At 48.2% G+C, this 19,760-nt stretch overlaps 1 protein-coding gene across 4 annotated transcripts in view; it reads right to left on the bottom strand.

Moving 5' to 3' along the window:
- The window catches only part of DISP1 (dispatched RND transporter family member 1), a 183,865-nt gene that overhangs the window by 70,889 nt on the left and 93,216 nt on the right, over positions 1–19,760 (bottom strand). Inside the window, exon 2 of one of the 4 annotated variants that reach the window (XM_043567759.1) lies at positions 16,557–16,701. The exons of the other annotated variants lie outside the window; for them this stretch is intronic. The gene's annotated coding sequence lies outside the window, so the exon portion shown is untranslated. The remainder of the gene's footprint in view (positions 1–16,556; positions 16,702–19,760) is intronic. 4 annotated transcript variants of the gene reach the window in all.

Below are 19,760 nucleotides of genomic sequence, written 5' to 3'. Positions count from 1 at the left end.
CTGATCCCAGCTTCAAAGAATGAAACTAATACGCCGTTGGTGTAGCAGATTTCAAAAGGCAAGTAAATCTGTACCTAGCAGCACACCTGCATTTTGGGGTCCCGGCACTGTATTTGAGAAGCTCAACGTGCACGTGCACAAGTCTCCCTCAACAGCTTCTATTTTTTAAAAAGTTCCTGTTAAAAACCCAAGTCCTAGTGCCTTTGATCGAGACTAACTTCAAACACGGCAAAGTCTGAAGATTTTAACGACTTTCTTTGGGTCTCTGGCCTGGCTGAGGGGAGCACGAGGTGGCATCGGTGATACAAGCAGACCTTGACCTGACCAGCATGTTGCTTAGCTCACTCTTTTTAAAAATGAAGCACAAATGTAGGAACAAGACACGTTCTCCCCACTTGGCTCAGCAGCGGACAGGAGTGTATGTATAAATCTCAAGTTTATGAAAGTTATCTCAAGGACAAGTGCTCGTAACAGATTCCTATTTTATTCCTCATGTACCCTTTTGCTGTTTAATGCTAGTATCTGTGACTTCTTTTTTAAGACAAAAGGTTAGGGGCGCCTGGGTGGCGCAGTCAGTTAAGCGTCCGACTTCAGCCAGGTCATGATCTCGTGGTTCGTGAGTTTGAGCCCCGCGTCGGGCTCTGGGCTGATGGCTCAGAGCCTGGAGCCTGTTTCCGATTCTGTGTCTCCCTCTCTCTCTGCCCCTCCCCCATTCATGCTCTGTCTCTCTCTGTCCCAAAAATAAATAAACGTTGAAAAAAAAGACAAAAGGTTAAATAACAAAAGCAAAGGAAAAGAGAAAAAAAAGCCTCCAGGGTAAAATCATATTGCTGAGCAGATAAAAAATATACTTGGAAGGGGCGCCTGGGTGGCGCAGTCGGTTAAGCGTCCGACTTCAGCCAGGTCACGATCTCGCGGTCCGGGAGTTCGAGCCCCGCGTCAGGCTCTGGGCTGATGGCTCAGAGTCTGGAGCCTGTTTCCGATTCTGTGTCTCCCTCTCTCTCTGCCCCTCCCCTGTTCATGCTCTGTCTCTCTCTGTCCCAAAAATAAATAAACGTTGAAAAAAAAAAAAAAATTAAAAAAAAAAAAAAAATACTTGGAAGGACCCCTGCCTGGGTGGCTCAGTCGGTCGAGCGTCTGACTTCGGCTCAAGGTCATGATCTTGCCGTCTGTGAGTTCGAGCCCCGCCTCGGGCTCTGTGCCGACAGCTCGGAGCCTGGAACCTGCTTCGGATTCTGTGTCTCCCTCTCTCTCTGCCCCTTCCCCGCTCATGCTCTGTCTCTGTCTCTCAAAAATGAATAAACGTTAAAAAAAAAATTGTTTTAAATATACTTGGAGTAGTTTCAATATTTTGTGAACGAGCTACCTTTTCCAATAAGCTAACTTAGAAGTTCACACTGGACGCTAGGGGTCTGACAGTAACACCTCCAGTTGAAATTTCATGTATCAGAAATTTCACATATCAGAAATTTCACATATCAGAGCTTTCATGATATATGAAAGCTCATTGTTTTATTCATGAAAAATAAACTTAATCCGTTATCTGTTTAGTTCTTTAACATTTTATAAAATGATCTAGGCTCAATTTTATATTTTAGTTCTGACCTTTTCTTAGGTAACCCTTCTAAGAGAATACCGGTTTCTACCAAGGAGATGGGGGGGGAGGGGCAGCACTTTTCACAGCATGGAAATCAATCTCTGCGATGCACTAAGTAAGTTCCAATCACCACTTTCTACTTTATTCCGCAACTTCAAAGTACAGTTGCAAGTCTGAAGCACAGTACTTTTCAGCATTCCTGCTTTAAACATCCAGTCGCGCGGGCTGAGTCCTGCAGACGTCAGAGTCCGAGGTCACGGCTGCATCCGGCTTGTCCCCGCCCGGCACGCATCAGTCCTCGCGCACCCGCGTCCCCGTGCCTCGGCTGTCTTTCTGGCTCACACGCTCGGGCGAACCCTCAAGTTACCAGGCAGGTGCGACAAGAGTGTACTGGACTTTAGGCACCTGGCTTTGCTCCCCTGCGGTCGGTCTCTTGAGTCTGGGGACACAGTTCAGAAGAAAGGCTGGGCCAACACGGCAGGCCGCCCCAGACGGTACCAGGAACGTGGGGGGCGCCAGCGGCCACGGTACGAAGGCGGGAAGTCTGGGCCGGGCAGAGAGGCCGCAGGCCGGAGCTCAGGCTTCGGGGGGCAGCAGGAGCGCAAGTGGGGGGACGGCACAGGGAGGCAGCAGGGACCCCACGGTTTTCACGCCGTAATCTGACAGAGCGGTCAGCTCGGCTTCCACAATTTACTGGACAAGAAACGCGAGTGGGAAACTCCGTGACACTGGGTGGACCTAAGAGTCCCCGCAGAGGTGCGACAAAGGGCCCTCGGCACCGTGGTCTCGAGATTCCAACCAGGTTGTTTCCGCACAGCCCCATCACGTCCGCTATAATCCGGGACCCACGGGGGCTGCGGGAGGTCTCGCCCCTGCCGTCCTCAGGGGACAGTGTCTTCCACCTGCAGGACAGACACCCCCTCGGCCCTTGCTCTACCGGTGCCGCGTCTGCACGGACTGCCCGCCAACCACCTCCCTCCCTTTGCTCCTTGGTGCAGACACACCTTCTGGACAACCCCAGGAGAAACGGCAGCAGCCTTGGGTTTGGGGAAGACGCCCGTGCCCTTCGGTTATACTAAACCCTAGGCAGTCTAAGGTCACCTGATGGGCAACGGGGAAACTGGTTCTACCCCTAAGTTACAATAACGCAGAGAGACGGAGGCTTTCAAACTACCCGATCACGAGGAAAGAAGAAAACACAACTTGGGAACACGGAATTAAAGAAAAGCCAGAAACAAGCTCCTGAGCCAGTCACTCTTAACTTTTGAAGAAAGGTATATACCGCGCTCATTTACAAATGAACAGACAAATCGCTAGGATCCGCCCGGAAAAAAGTCAGCTAAGAAGGTGCCATCGCACTTCTCTTGGTACAGAGGCACTCGCACGCCGTGAGAAGGGCTCCAAACAACCCAAAGAGCCCCCACGGCCGAACCACCCTCAGCGCGAGTCCCGAGTTTCACCACTGCCGTGGAGCGGGACGCCAGCGGAGCTGGGCACGGCCGAATCTCCTCCCCTCTCTCCCCAGACGACCGACTCACAGCCTCGTCCCCTTTCTCTGCCCGGCGACGAGCATCCACACCTGCTCTGGACAAGTGCCATGCTGCGAGAGCTGGGGCTTTTATGCTGGAGCGATTCGACGCACGCATCCTGTCCACACGTTTCAGAGACCAGGAAGGAGTCCTGCGCTCTGACCGACTTCATCCACCCCGGTATCATTTCCTAATCCACCCACGTAATCCTCTGCGGGATAACCTTTCTTCTTGTTGATTCCATTTTTTACTATCTCCTCTGGGGGGTTGTGGGGACGGTGAACACTCTTATTTTACAGGCTGTAAATTTTCTTAATTTTGTTCTCACCCTGGAGTAACAGCTCAGGAGGGCACAAACTCTACGCACCGTTCTTCCTCCTCAGTGCCGCCCGGTTATCACTTCCCCGTCTCCTGGCATCCGTGCTGCCGATGACCAGTCCGTTCACGGCCTCCCCTCTCAGGGGGGGCTCTTCCCCCCGTCGCCGTAAGATCTGCCCCTCAGGTCTGGCGCAGTCCTACAGAGTTCCAAGACGCGAGTGCGCCTGTATTTACCACTTGCACCTGGAATGCACCGCTGACCCGCTGGCTCCCGTCTTGCATCAGTTCTGGAAGACACGCGGGGGGTGCTATCCCAGACTTCTCTTGCAATCTCGAGAGCGCGGCTGACGGACATGCTCCTTAACGCGAGCTTTGGCCATCAGCTTTGCAGGGCCAGCTTCATGGGAGGGACTGTTGTTTTGGCCTGGCTTCCTTCCTTCCTTCCTCCCCCCTGCGTGTGCTCACATGGTTGTCCTTGTTTCCTTCCTTCCTCCCCCTACGTGTGCTCACACGGTCGCCTGCACGTATCTCCTCTGCCAGCCTGATACCGCTCACGTATTTGCTCTGCAGCAGATAACAGCACGGGTAAGGCTCCAGTTCTGTGGGGGCGTCAGGCACAGTGCAGCCAGCGGACCATGGGCCTCGTCTCTGGTCACTCAACTCTGTGTTCACCCCCACGTTCTTCCCCTGGTTCCCAGCTTCCAACACCATGGGCCCAACACATGGGCAGAACCACTCAGCGTCCGGTGGGGCGGGGGGGGGGGGGAGTGGGGGCGGGGGAGGACTCTTGCTTCCACTTGTTCCTGCGAGCAGTGAGCCCGGCCCAGCCTGGCCCCCGCGCAGCAGCCAAGGAGCAGTCTAGCACCTTCCTGCTTCTGGCCGGGAGACTGGCCAGCTCACGGTTCCAGTCCCACTCACGACTTCCCATCGCTGATCACCTTACGGTCTCTGAGGTGTTTGTCTTGATTTTGAGGCTGGCCGGGTCATTTCGGTTTTCTCTTTTGCGCTCTGTCATTGGCACGTGGAGGACGGTGCCCAAAACAAGGCCTATTGTGCCTGCTGGCCGGAGCTCTCCGGTCCACCGGCGCGGGGCCTACTACAGAACGGGGTTTCGATAAATAGCTTTCACAAGGTAAAGCACAAGTAAACGTGCTTGTGTCCAAATATGTCCATGGAATCTCGAATCCTAATGGGAGAGCGTTAACACAATCCCGTGGCATACACGTTTTACTCGCTTGATTAAAACCAGCCATGTCTATGCCAGCTGAACGAACAGAACAACACCCTGTATAATTCATAGTGAGCTTGAAACAGTTACAAGTTCTAAGAACAGGAGCAAGCTGACGGGTGTAAAACACTAAGCACAGTTCCTGACCCGCTCCTCCTGACTTCTTCCTTCTCTACACCTAAGGGGTCACTGGAGACACAGTCCTAAGGAAAATCTCTCCATCTTGGATTGGAAGCTGAAATTAACAGGGAATCGACTCAAACTGGTTTAGCCCACATCATTCTCAGATGTAACGCAGCCCAAGAACCTTTTTGCAGGAGGGGAATACTGTGAGGGAAAACAGGGTTTCCAACCAATGTGAGGCCATCGAGACGCAGTGTATCTGCAACGTGTGGTGTATTAACACCACAAAAAGAAGAGTAATAACCCCCGGGAATTCTCAAAAAAAAAAAAAAAAAAGGAGAAAACAAAGAGAAAAGGTCAAAGAATAAAAACTCTTCAGAGGTCTTTACCACCGAGAAAACGGTCTTTGATTTTGGAAAAGGCTTCCATTTATTTTACATTGAAATATTTTTGGTATCGAGAAATTAAATTTATTAGATTGCTGATTTCAAAATAAATAATGCTTTAGGATATCCCACTGGCATCCATTTAACTCTCTGGGCATCACACAACACTTCTGATGTGGAGATGTTTGGGTTGGGAGCAAACAGTCAAGAAAGAATTCTTGAGAAGGGCGCCTGGTGGCTCAGTCAGTTAAGCATCCAAATCTTGGTTTCAGCTCAGGTCATGATCTCACAGTTCGTGAGTTCGAGCCCCGCGTTGGGCTCTGAGCTGACAGCGTGGAGCCTGCTTGGGATTCTCTCTCCCTCACTTTCCATCTTGCCCCTCCCCTCCTTGGGCTGTCTCTCTCTCTGTCTCTCAAAATAAATAAATAAACAAACAAACTTAAAAAAAAAAAAAAAAAGAATTCCTGATCCTCAGCTGTTCCCTAACGGGCCTACCAATCCCATAATCCCTGGATGGCCCGTTTGGAACACAGGCTTCTACTCCTCACCAGGAGAGTGTGATTTAGGGATGTGTGTTTCTAACACGCTTCTGGTTAGCTTCTGGTCATCTGTTCCAAACTCCTCTCTTTCCCAACCAGGCAAACCCTTTTACACTCTGGCCACCTCGGCTCTCACTCTGCTAGAAGGTTCCATGATGTGCCAATGAATAGTCAATATTTTATCAACCCTTATTTATTCACTAAGTCAATAAATATTTAGAGGTACCTGGGATATGTCAGTCACCATGCTTAGTGCTGTGGAAAATACTGAGGTCAAAACCTTCCATAACTAACCTCACGCCATCCATCTTAGAAGTTAAATTGTTTACACAAGCAAGAAATAAGTTCTCCCAAAGCATTCTGAATGGGTTTTCCAGGAGTGGAAATAGATACATAGTGTATCTGCTAGAGTCTCTTTCCTGGCCTTCTTATAACTTAGTATCCATTTTAAAGAGTTCTTGAAAGAGTTGAGGGAATAATAAAGATTCCACCATGTACAGGCTAAACAGATCTGTAGTCTCACTAGCAGGCTTCAGTAATTACAAACGGATGCTGGGTATTCTCTCCAGATAGAAGGAAACGAAAATATTCGAGCACGAAAAATAAGCCTCCCATCTTGGTATTTCTGGAGTTTCATGGCACAAAACAGCTCAATAGTTAGACAAAAGGGTGAAACCACTCACTGCCTGTTAAATTCTCCAGATGATGTATTTTTACAGATAATAACACAGCAATATATATTCAGTGGGAACAATTTACCCTTTTGAATCAAATATGTATTTTTTAATTCACAAAGTCCTATGAGCACATTTTTAAATTTGCTTTTACTCGTGCTTAATTTTTAAATAATATTCATATTCTAGGGCAAATCTTAATGAAGTCATTCAAGTTATCCAAAACTAATAAGTTCGTGGAATAAATGGAATTATTAATGATAAAGGAAGCTTTCACACAGACCCAATTAAGTCAATTTTATAATTTTATTAAAGCATGACAGAAGAGCCCATGTGAATGCAATAAAGTTTAATGGAAACTCAGTCTGGTCCTAAGAGCAGGCAGAGTATGCAATGAAAGCATAAATTGTAAATAAATAGTCTTACAGAAAGTCTCTATTTCCTCAGGAGTCAGCCAACATCTACTCATGATCAAATTTATGTAGTCAGAGCTTGTGGATAGCTAAAGTGATGCTGTATGTTGTTTATATAGTCTGCATTTGAAACATGAAGTTATTCTTTAATTAGCATTGCTACGCCAGAGTTAATGGCTGCATGAAAATGAGGCTCATTACAAGATTCTGTAAGTGTGCCCCGTAATAAGTGACATTACCACACAGCTGTGTAAACATATTTACCATGCCGTGTTCTTTTACCACAGGTGTAGACTTTCTACTCCGAGCATCAGTAATATGTATCCCAGACTAGCCTGGTTTAGCATTACCAGCGAAGGGAAAAAATATTTCTTAGACGATTTAACTATCTGTACAATATAAAATATTAACCCAACAGAACATTTCATATGTTGTCATACAACTTTTTTTAATTAAAAAAAATTTTAATGTTTATTTATTTTTGACAGGGAGAGACAGACAGAGCATGAGCGAGGGAGGGGCAGAGAGAAAGGGAGACACAGAATCAGAAGCAGGCTCCAGGCTCCGAGCTGTCAGCACAGAGCCCGACGCGGGGCTCGAACTCACGAACCGTGAGATCACTACCTGAGCCGAAGTCTGATCTTAACCGATGAGCCACCCAGGCGCCCCAATACAACTTATTTTTGTATTTTTATGCCCCAACTTATCCCTAAAAGGGTTTATGGTAGCTACTTAATTCCTTTATTTTAGATATATTAACAATTAAATCTTCGTCTAAACAGTAACATGAGTCTTAAATAATCTGATTTGCATTACCAGCACACATCACTCGCAACATGAGTATATTTTGTTTTTCTAGTAAAATATCATTATAAAGAGGTGAAATGTTCCAATAATAAAATCAACTAGGAATCACTTTATTAGGTACAACTAAGTCCCTGAATAACCAAAAATAAACGACGCTTTCTAAATGCAATACAAAGTGTCTAAGAAGGAAACTTGTAGCCTTTTGCACATCAAGAATGGTAACGCATCACCTGATAAACTCTACAAGCTAGGGCACACACGGCGAACCCGGTACGTTCAGAACAAAACGGCTCAGTGAGGCACGACTTCTTACGAAGATCTCTCAAAAGCACGGCTTTTGGGGAGCTCCAACAAAACTATAGTTTCTACCTAAAAATTCAGCAACTTCCGTCTTGGAGATTACCTTTCACTATCGTATTGCAACCCCCCCCTCCCCCCCCACTGTACCTTCTACGTTTCACGTGATTTCTACAGATGTGCAACCCTCAATAAAGGGCATGAGAGCCCTTTCCAGCTGGGGCCCAACACCCGCCGGCCTCACCCTTCCTGACCAGGGGAAGAAAAGAGGCAGACCTTCCGTTTCCGTGGAAGGACCTGAACCATACACACAGCAGTGCGTATGCCAGGTTGTGCTTGATCTGAACACACACAGCGGAGGGGACAAGGACAACGAGAGCTGCATTCAAGCACAAACTCGATGTTTATTCACACTGCGGTCTGGCCCGCGGGGCGCCCGGACACGGGTTTTCCGAGGCGCGGGAGCGGCTCCCTCCCCAGCCTCTGAGCAAACGTCCCAGCCTGGGAACGTCTCTGGCACCTGATGAGTCTAACATTTAGAGGATTAATGTTGAGAATACTGGGAAGGTAATGCCAAATGTCTCCGGCGCCTTCTAACTTCACACAGTGCGGCTAAGGTCACACCACACCTAAGATGTCCCCACACTGACCAACCGCCAAGGCCGCCGAAGGGAGAGGAGCTCACCGGGCTTGCCTGCCCTCGCTCGTCCCGGAAGGACCGCGCCGGAACTTAAGCAGCTTGTTATGTTAACACACGTGCTCCAAATTCTTCCCTTAGTAGATACGCTTAAGGGCACAATGTTACGTTTCAATATTTACTTGTTACCACGAACGCTAATTTAAATAGACCAAGATATGCGCCCATTTCTTGGCCCGTGTTGACTCTCGCCTCTGGTATTTGCACCCGGGCTCACTTTCCTGCCAGCGGAAGCGAATGGTTCTGCGGCTCTTTTGGCACAAATCTCGGGACAGCACACGTGCTCGGCGTCTGCAGATCTCCGAAGGTCTCACGTCTGCCCTTCAGTGATCTCGCTCCGTGCTCTGGAGGAACGGTTCTCCCACAGCCCTCGGCGTCTGTTAGCAAGTGTCTGCTGTCGGTCTCAGGAAGGACACCTACTTTGTCTCTCGTCATTGTTGGCATCTCCTTCTTTTCTTCCGGAGCCCGGGCTCTTCAAACCTCGCACAAACCCTCCCCCACCCTCACGGTGGGTCCCCAGCCTCGGTTTCTAGTTCACTGGGAATAACGAGCAATCGGCAGCGACATCGCGGCCCCCGCCCCCGGCGCCTGCGTGCAGGTCAGCTCTCTGACGTCCCCCCTGCTTCTACAGATAAACTGTCCTCATGCCTAAAGCTAACCGGACGCTTGCGTGCGAGCTACCTTCCTCTCACCAGCACAGAGCGCTGCCGAAGGCCCTCGGGAACTTCTCCCTCTCTGCTGGGTCGTTCCCATTCGTTCACAAATACGCTGCTACCTTCTCCATTTTAAACATAACAAGACAAATATAAAACCTCCCTTGAGCGAATGCTCTGATTCCCAGACAAAACCCCCAACTTCAGCTTGGCTCGGATCACAGGTGAGATCCCACTTGAGACCACGGCTCACTACTTCCATACCGATCTAACTCTTCAAGTGAGTTATTACCCTGCCTTAAAAGCCTCTTCTGGAAGGAACCAAGACGTGTTTCAGTAGATGGATGGATTAATGACGTGAGGCCCCTGCAGACAAGGGGACGTTGTTTGGCACTAAAAAGAAACGACCTTTCGGGCCACGAAAAGGCATGGAAGGCACTGCGTCGAAGAAGCCAGGCTGAAAGGCTACACACTGTAGACTTCCAACCGTAGGACATTTGGAAAAGGAAACACGATGGAGACAGTAAAAAGATCAGCGGTCGAGGAGGCAGGGGGTGAAGCACAGAGGTCTTGGGGGGGCAGTGAGAACACTCTGTGACACTCTAATGACGGACATGCGCGTATCCAACTCCAAGAACGGGCCCCAGCGTACACCGTGGCCTCTAGGTGACGATGTGTCAGTGCGGGTGCGTCCGCTGTCCCATCTGGGGAGGGGTGTCCACAGTCGGGGAGGCTGTGCCCGGTCGGGGTGGGGGCACACGGGAGGTCTCTGTACCTCCCTCTCAAGTTTGCTAGGAAACTAAAACTGCTAGAACAAACAGTATTTTTTTTACATGAAGTTCTGGGTCGTTTGGGTCATTGTTTTCATCTGAAGTGTAACTACAGTCAAGTTTCAGTTTTCCACACAGACTACGCAGTTACCTGCCATCCAGTTTGCAAACCTGGTGAAGGACACCACTTTCCATGTTCCGGTTAGTTCATTACTCAGTAGGGTCTCCAACAGAAGAAAGAAAACAGAAACCAAGAAAGACAACACATGAAGGGTCTGGCGGAAGTGAAGACAACTCTCCAACCAGACTTTCTCTTTATGTCTCATCTACTCACGTGCACAGCCAAACGACCCGCATCATGTGACCGTGTATGGATGACGTCAGTAACGGTTCAATAAATAGGGCCTTGTTTACTCCTCACGCTTCCCGGAAGAAGTCCCATGATTACCTTCATGTCACGAACGCGAGAAGAAGTTTAGAAAACTCATCCCCCAGGTGCACAATGACAACGCAGCAGAATCGACTTTTTTTTAATTTATTTTTTACTTTTATTTTTATTTTTTTTTAGAATCGACTTTTATTTTTTTTTTTTTTTTAAATTTTTTTTTTTTTTCAACGTTTTTTATTTTTTTATTTATTTTTGGGACAGAGAGAGACAGAGCATGAACGGGGGAGGGGCAGAGAGAGAGAGGGAGACACAGAATCGGAAACAGGCTCCAGGCTCCGAGCCATCAGCCCAGAGCCTGACGCGGGGCTCGAACTCACGGACCGCGAGATCGTGACCTGGCTGAAGTCGGACGCTCAACCGACTGCGCCACCCAGGCGCCCTAGAATCGACTTTTAAACGCAGGCACGTGAGCCCAGAGTCCAGACCCAACCACTGTGGAGTCTGTGTCCACCCTGCGGGTTAGCGTTTGCAAGGTGACGTACGCTATCTAACACGTGGGCCCTGTTGGGGTCTTAGGAACCACACTGCCTAGATTTTACTTGCTTTAGTCTTACCAATTTACCTAATGAGACAGCATATATTGTACTTGTTATGAAACTTCATAGTAAAATTATCCGAACTCTTCAAGTCAGAAACCTTTCAGGTGTGAAAAACTGAACTAAGGCAACAGACAAGCTCTATGTAGTACCTACATTAAATGTATTCTTGCTCTAGTTAAATCATCTTACTCCTTTAAACCAGATAATATAAAATAAGGCCCTCACCCTTTGTGATGAGGACATAAGTAAAATGGAGATTTTATCACTGAAAATTTGATCAACATAGAAATTGGACTGAATGCCCACAATGCAGAAATCACAGATGATAATTCATCAGCTAAGAAGACACGGTCTGATTTTCTCAGGCAGATACTGAAAGAAAACAAGGAACTTTTAAAACTGTTTTAAATATCCTCTGGCCGTTAGAATCTGAGACTCTGTTTTCTTGATTTTTCTCCCTAAATCAACAGGTTGAAAATTTCAGGAGACAGCACAATGACGTGGAAAGACTGTATTAAACATAATTTCTGGGGCACCTGGGTGGCTCAGTCAGTTAAGCATCTGACTCTTGACTTCAGCTCAGGTCACGGTCTCACGGTTTGTGGGTTTGAGCCCCGTGTCGGGCTCTGTGCCGACAGCTCGGAGCCTGGAGCTTGTTTCGGATTCTGTGTCTCCCTCTCTCTCTGCCCCTCCCCTGCTCCCCCTCAAAAATAAACATTAAAAAAAAAAAAAAAAGAACTATAAACTAGCTAATAATTTGCATTTGTTTGTCAACAAAATCACTTTTCCTCTTTCAAGAACAATCTATGCCACATAAACACAAAGTTGATACTTCAGTAATGGTGTCCCTCCCTCAACTGCCCTGTGAGCTCGGTCTTTTAAAAATAATATCCCTCCTGGGGGCTCAGTCTGTTGAGTGTCTGACTCTTGATTTCAGCTCAGGTCATGATCCCAGGGCTGTGGGATCGAGCCCTGCATCAGGCTCTGTGCTGAAAGCATGCAGCCTGCTTGGGATTCTCTTTCCCTCTGCCCCTCTCCCCCACTCGCCCTCTCTCTCTAAAATAATAAATACATAAAAATAATGCCCCTTAGAACCTCCAAAAAAGACATTTTAATACCAGCTTAAACTTTTAATACATCAACTACTGAAGACTTTCTCCATTCAAAACAATGCTGATATCCCTGCAGTTAAATTTCCTCCATGAACCCTAAGCGATAACCAACCCCCAAGAAAGTGAGCAGGACTTTACAAGAAAGACCATTTAATAAGAAAGCTTATGTTTCTTCCCCAAAGTACTAGGCTAGTGAAAATCAGATGTCAACAATCCATGTGCAAGACATCCAGACACAAAGCAGAAGAGAAACATGACAGTAACCGTGCACCGTGGAGTGAAGACACACAGGGAAGGTTTGCTCTCGGGACTCAGATGAAACAGGAAATACTTTCTAGAACGTAAATCCAAAATGAGCACATTCATGTTTTTTAAGGCATGTGCATGTAGTTTAAGACACCAAGTACTTCAGCCTCTGAAAACACAGAAAAGTAATGTAATAATAAAACTGGTCCATGTGTTAAATACAGAAACCAGTCTGCTGAAAGCGAAGGCCGCAAATGTTGGGAAGTGTTTCCCGGAGAGAACGGGGCAGCCCTCAATTTCTGTGTCTCACCAGAACTATCAGGTGCGAAGTTAAACTATTCAGTGAACTGCCTCCTTGAAGGTTTAATACAACACCCTAGAAATACAGGACGACTCCTCATAAATTTAACCAAATTCTTCTTAACAAATACATAAAACTAGACGCTACCAATAGTTTAATTATTTAAAACACAATTTCATGTTCTTAGTTCTAAACAACTTTATTGAAGTATAGTTTACACTCAATAAAATGTATAAATTTCAAGCATAAAGTTCAATGGGTTCTGACAAACGGGTGGACATGCCTTCGTAACTACTATCACGATCAGGCTACAGACTATTATTTCTTACACCCTTTATAGCCAATCCCCCGACTCTATTCCACTCCAGGCAGCCACTGATGTAATTCCTTCATTCACAGATTACTCTTCCCTGTTCTAGAACTTGGCAAATGGATCCATAGAAAACATCCTCTGTGCTGAGTCTCCTTCATTCAATAGACATCTGGAGATCTGTCCACACTTAACTGTCACTGCTGAGGAGGGCTGTGCTGCACGACTACTCACAATGTGTTCATTCTCCTCCTGACAGACATTTCCATTGTTGCCAGCTTTTGTCTCTCACAAATAACGCTGGTAGCAACATTCATAAACAAGTCTTTCTGTGGACACACATTTTCACCTCTTTTGGGTAAATGTGTAGGGATGGAACCACGTGTGTTTACTAAGGAACTGCCTATTTTGCAAGTGGTTATGCTGTGTGTACTCTCCCATCAAAAATGTCCCCCCTGTTCTGCTTTCTCTCCAGTCTTTTTAACGTCAGCCATTCTGGAGCCTATATCTTGCTGTGAATTTTATTTTATTTTTTAGATTTCATTTTTAAGTAATCTCCACACCCAACGTGGGGCTCGAACTTACAACCCATAAAATCAAGAGTCACACGCTACACAAACTGAGCTAGCCAGGCTCCCCCTCATTGTGAACTTTAAATAACTGAAGTGTCTTTTCAAGTCTGCCCATTTTTTTTAAATTGTCTTATTATTGTATTATTAACGTTCTTTAAATATTCTAGATACAAGCAGACGTTGCCTCACTTTATGCCCTGTTTTTTTCATTTTTTAAATAATAACTTTTGAAGGCAGAAACGTATACAGTCTTAAGTCCAAATTATCAAAACTTTTTTTTTAATCATATGAATAGTGGTTTTCTTTGTCCTAGGAAGTTGTTATGGTCTGAATGTTTGTGTCCGCTCCCCCCAAATTCATGTTAAATCCTAATGTAATGATACCAGGAGGTGGGCCCTTAGGAGGTGATCAGGTCATGTGGACAAGGCCGTCGTGAATGGGATCAATGCCCTTACACAAGCGAGCCCAGGGAGAACACTGGTCCCTTCTGCCACATAAGGACACAATGAAAATTTCATCACCAGAAGACAGCTCGACCCCACCTGCACCCTGACCTTGGTCTTCCAGCTTCCAGGACGGTGAGAAAATCTGTTGATAAGCCACCCCAATCTGCCCTGCTTTGTTACAGAAGCTTGAATGGACTTAAGACAAAAATCTCTGCCTACTCTAAGTTCACAAAGACTATGTTTCGTTCTGTAAGTTTTGGTTTTAGGTTTTGTAACATTTAGGTCTACGATCTACTTTCAAAAAACGTTGGTATTTGCTGTGAGGCAGAGGTCAAGGGTTGTCCAACCCACCCCCCACCCCCCAAGAGATCCACTTAGTCCAGCATCGCAAGAGGTTGAAAAGACTGATCTTTCTCCATGGAATGACTCTGGTGCTTTTGTTGAAAGATCAGCTGGCCATATATGTGTGTGGATCTATTTCTGGACTCTGTATTCTGTTCTATTTATCTGTTTGTCTCCATCAGTCGTGCTCTTTTAAAGAGGCGAACTGTACATGATTTCCTCCATCTTGGTCTAAGGAGTCAGAATGAGGGCTACTGCTGGTGCTCATGTAGTCCCAGCAACCTTTCAAAAAGGGATAGTAACAGACTGAGAAAAATGGCAAGAGTGTGTATTTCAGTATTTAAAAATGATCACTTACTTTTAAAATAATAATATAAGCCAAGGGGACTCACTCTGTGAAGGCTCATCATTAACCCTTTCACAATTTCCCCGAAGTGCTTCCCCTGGCCTTCAACTGGACCGCGCTCCCTCAGGCTCCTCCGTGGTCGGCCGTCTCCAACCATAAAACGCCTGGCCCGTCACAATCCGGAGTGCCAGTGGGGGAGGGGCAGAGAGAGGGGAAACACAGAAGCAGAAGCAGGCTCCAGGCTTGAGCTGTCAGCTCACAAACCGTGAGATCATGACCTGAGCTTAACTGACCTCGTGAGCCACCCAGGTGCCCATTTTTTCAAGTCATTTTTTTTTAATGAAAATTTCAAAATACACAAAACCGTGACGGTCTTGACCTTTGTTTCATGACAAATGATCCAGATATAGAAACATTCCCTTCATTTTGCACACATGGTGTAATCTCTAAGTTGGGCATTTGGGTACATGTTGCTTCATTTAAACCCGTTTTCTTTTTTGTTTTCTTAAAATGTCAGGTAGCTGACATACGGTGTAATACTAGTTTTGGACGTACCACACAGTGATCCAACACGTCCACACGTCAACCCGTGCTCCTCACAACAGGTGCACGCCTTCACTCCCGTCCCCCCACCCCCTCCCCTGTGGTGACCAGCAGTGTGTTCTCTATAGTTAAGAGTCTGTTTCTGGGGCGCCTGGGTGGCTCAGTCGGTTAAGTGTCCGACTTCGGCTCAGGTCATGATCTCCTGGTCTGTGAGTTCGAGCCCGCGTCGGGCTCTGTGCTGACAGCTCGGAGTCTGGAGTCTGGAGCCTGCTTCGGATTCTGTGTCTCCCTCTCTCCCTGCCTCTCCCCTGCTCGTGTGCTCTCTCTCTCAAAAATAAACAGAACAAAAGACAGTTTCTTGGATTACCTTTTTTTGTTGTTGTTGTTCACTTGTTTTGTTTCTTAAATTCCACATCCGTTTCCTTTTTTAACAGTGAAATTATTTTGTCTGCTTGCCCTGGTTGTGGCCTTGCCGGTAAGGTCGACCTTGCTTTGCTAACTGACTCTGTAGATCGGATTCCATGCCCCGTCGGAGCGTTCCACAGCCACACGCACACCTTCCTGCATCTGTTCCCCGAGAGCATTTACAGTAATCAAGTCACAGTAATCGGAGCCTGTAGCAAGTGCCAAGCCCTGGAAACCCGCAGCACGCACACTCAGGTGGTGTTCCAATAACGTAACGTCTGAATCTGCTAGAGAGAGAATGGCACGTCCAGACTGTCCGCTTGCGAACGCACTTGGCTGCGAACATTTGTTCTCTCCTGGAACCCCCCTCACTGGACTCAGGCCAAGTCCACTACGCGAGCGCGCTTGTTACCCGTGTTTGCCCCGCCGACAACAGCCGCGGCTGACCACACGCGGGAACGCGCGCCCCAGCCGCACGACCGCGCGCCCCCGCTCGCTGCGCGCTCCCGTCCGCGTCCCGGGCGCGCCGCCGGGGCCCACGTTTCCTGCTCCGGTTCGGGGCCTGCGGTCAGCGGGACCCGTGGCACCGGCGCCTCGGCCCGGCTGCCAACCCGCCGGCGGGAGGGTGAGAGTGTCGTCCGTTCTCCCGATGTCTCCACCCGGGGAAGCGGGAAGCGAAGACCGCCTCTGTTCCGTGTCTCCACCTCCCAGCACCGCCCATCTGCTCGCCTTCCCACAGCACCGTCTGGCCTCGCGGGTCCGTGCCCCGCCCCCCCCGCCCCCGCCCGCAGGCCGCAATATTTCTCTGTGCAGGTGTGCAAATGTGCACTTTACACACACACTCGCTTGTACTCCTTCCGCCTCGCCATCTTCTCTTCCGTCCCCAACACACAAAAGCCTGGTTTCCACTCTCACCTCCTACACGGGCGGGTCTTTGACCTCAGATCTCTTCTCAGCTGCCCGACTCGACCTCCGCCTGGCATCTGACCCCACCGGCCAGTCCCTCCTTCCCGGCACGCCTCGAACTCGGTTTTCTGAGCAGCGTTCCATCCAGGTATTTCTTTTTTTTTAAGTTTAAGTATTTATTTGAGAGAGAGAGAGAGAGAGAGAGAGAGAGAGAGAGAGAGAATCACAAGCAGGATCCGCGCTGTCGGCAGAGAGCCCGATGTGCGGCTCGAACCCACAAACCATGAGATCGTGACCTGAGCCAAAACCAAGCGTCAGACGCCCCTGCAACCACATGTTTCTACCTCATGTCGCTCTCTGCCATTTCGTGGGCTTCTTGTTCCGACACCTTCCTCACACAGGCCAGCCTCACGTGCCATCCCAGCCCTCCCGTCGGAGACACTGTTCCTGAGTGAGTTTAGCCAAGTCTGACCCCGAACGCCCCGAGCCCGGGTCCTTCTCCGGAGCCTCGGCCTCTCTCCTGATCGACACGCACAAACTTCTGTCTACTGGATGTTGCCACCTGGAAATTTTCCTTCAGGCCATGCTCCGGGCCCACGTGGCCTCCATACCTGTCCCACCTTCAGAATGTTCTGGGGCCACCTCACTGCATGTGCTCCCCAGTCCGTCCTTAAGTGAGCCACGCTTCTTTCCAACACAAGACCCTCACGTGCTGTCCTTCCTTCCTGACAAAGAGGTTTCCCCTCCCTCTTCATTCTGCAAACTCCTGGTGTTGTGGTTTAAACCGTGTCCCCCAAATGTATATACTGAAGCCCTAGCCTGCAACACCCCAGAATGTGACTTCATTTGGAAACAGGGCCAATACAGAGTAATTTCTCAGGATGAGGTCATACGACTGGTATCCTCATAAAAGGGGAAGCTTGGACACAGAACACGCACAGGGAGAATGCCCGTGTAAGGATGAAGGTGGAGACAGGATGACGAGTGTACAAGCCAGAAACCCTAAGGACTGCCAGCAAATCACTAGAAGCTGGAAGAGAGTGCCCTCATCCCAGACTTACAGTCTCCAGACTGTAAGGCAATAATTCTGTATTGTTTACGCCACCTGGTCTGTGGCCTTGATATGGCGGCCCCTGGAGACCAGCACACCTAGCCAACATTCGAATCCGAGCTCAAATGTGACCTCCCCCAGGAATCTCTCCCGTCTCCCTGGAGTGGACTAGTCCCCACCTCCTCACTGACATAGTCTCACAGGACTCTACTTTTCCTGCTCAGCATTTATCATATTTATGTGTGTGATTAGTCGTACTAGCATCTTCTATAACGCAGAGCAGCCTAAAAGATCTAACAGATTAGCCCTCCCCATCTGTGAAGCACTGATCCCTCTCTGGAATTAGCTTAAGCACCCGTTATTTACTGACTGCTTCTTCCTCCACGGACCACGACCCCAGCCTGCAGAACAGCGCCAGGTGCACGGCTGGTGTTCAAGAATTATCTGTTAAATGAACAGGTGATAAACAGTAAGAGATGTGTGTTCCACTCGCTTCTGATTGTGTCTCCAGTGCAAAATGTAACAAAAAGTCGGTCACGAAGAACGAAGTGGACAATTACATAGGCTGAATAAATGAGCCTGTTTAACAATGATGGGCAGTTCCTTATAAGGAAGCTATAATCAGTTAAAAATGGTAAAAGTCTGCAGATTGTAATCTTCTACATACTAAAGGAAATCTCTTTTAGTAATAATACACTATTCATCATTTACTTCGGTTTTCCAGCTGATATTTAATATTTAAGAAGATTTGCCAACAGGGGACCTGGGTGGTTCAGTCGGTTAAGCGCCCGACTTCGGCTCAGGTCATGATCTCGGAGTTCACGAGTCAAGCGCTGACAGCTCAGAGCCTAGAGCCTGCTTCGGATTCTGTGTCTCCCTTTCTCTCTCTCTCTCTGCCCCTCCCCTGCTTGAGCTCTCTCTCTCTCTCTCTCTCTCTCTCTCTCTCTCTCAAAAATAGACATTAAAAAAAAAAAAAAGAGTACTTCTCAACAAAAGAACTCAAAACGCACAGCTCTCAGTTATGACTGATTTCAAAATGATTTAGATTCGCAGGTACAAAACTTCTCAATAGTTTGTTCCTTAAGGTTTCTGCTCTGAAACAGCAAAATAGAGGTTAAGAATTTTTTTTCAAGATTGTCAACAGTGAAAACTGTCTTCCTTTGAATATTACATATTGCTGAGGTAACGCTGGCAACATTAAGAAAAACCTTTTTAGGGGAGCCTGGGTGGCTCAGCTGGCTGACTTCGGCTCAGGTCACGATCTCACGGTTCGTGGGTTCCAGCCCCGCATCGGGCTCTGTGCTGACAGCTCGGAGCCTGGAGCTGCTTCGGATTCGGTGTCTCCCTCGCTCTCTGCCCCTCCCCCGCTCTGTCTCTCAAGAAAGACACCGTGTACTCTTGAGAAGACGGTGTGTTCCACACACGTGTGCATACGGTGCACGTCCACGGAGACAATGGCTCCGTCTCGCTCACACGACGTTGCGGCCGGCACGTCACGTGTGAGGCTCACCCTAAAGCAGACACTGCCGGCGGCCTCCCTCCGCTGCGCACGCGTCTCTTCGCAGCGGGTCGCTGCCTGGGGTCGGTCCAGAAAGCTGAGCCTTTACTGGGGATGGTCTCGAACGAAACGACGGGTATGAAAAGCCGGCTTGCTGCTGACCCTCAGGCAGACCAGACCCACTCGGACCCACTTTGCTGACCCTCCCCTCCCACAGCTGTGAGTTCCATAACCGACCTTTCAAAGCCCAAGCAGCCCAGCCCCCCGGAGAGTCCCCGCGGAAGCAGGAGCAGTGGCTGAAGAAGGGCCAGAGCAGGGTCACTCCTCCCCTACTGTGACCTCTGAGCCCCACTCCCACCTGCTAAGTTAGGAAAATGCTCTGTTTTCATCCTCAGAGACATCATTATTTTGAGCATGAAAACATTAAACACAAGAGCAATGTGGTGTTTTTAAGTAATAAAGCAAAGGGAACCATCCACAAAACGAAAAGGCAGCCTACTGAGTGGGAGAAGATATTTGCAAACCATGCATCTGCTAAGGGCCTAATATTCAAAATATGGAAAGAATGCACACAATTCAACAGAAAAAAAAATGTGGTTTTAAAATGGGCAGACAGGGGCGCCTGGGTGGCGCAGTCGGTTAAGCGTCCGACTTCGGCCAGGTC

Source organism: Prionailurus bengalensis, chromosome E4 (genome assembly GCF_016509475.1).
Source record: "Prionailurus bengalensis isolate Pbe53 chromosome E4, Fcat_Pben_1.1_paternal_pri, whole genome shotgun sequence".
Taxonomy (NCBI): Eukaryota; Metazoa; Chordata; class Mammalia; order Carnivora; family Felidae; genus Prionailurus; species Prionailurus bengalensis.
Note: the sequence above shows the minus strand (reverse complement) of the source record. Positions and strands in the feature narration are given on the sequence as shown.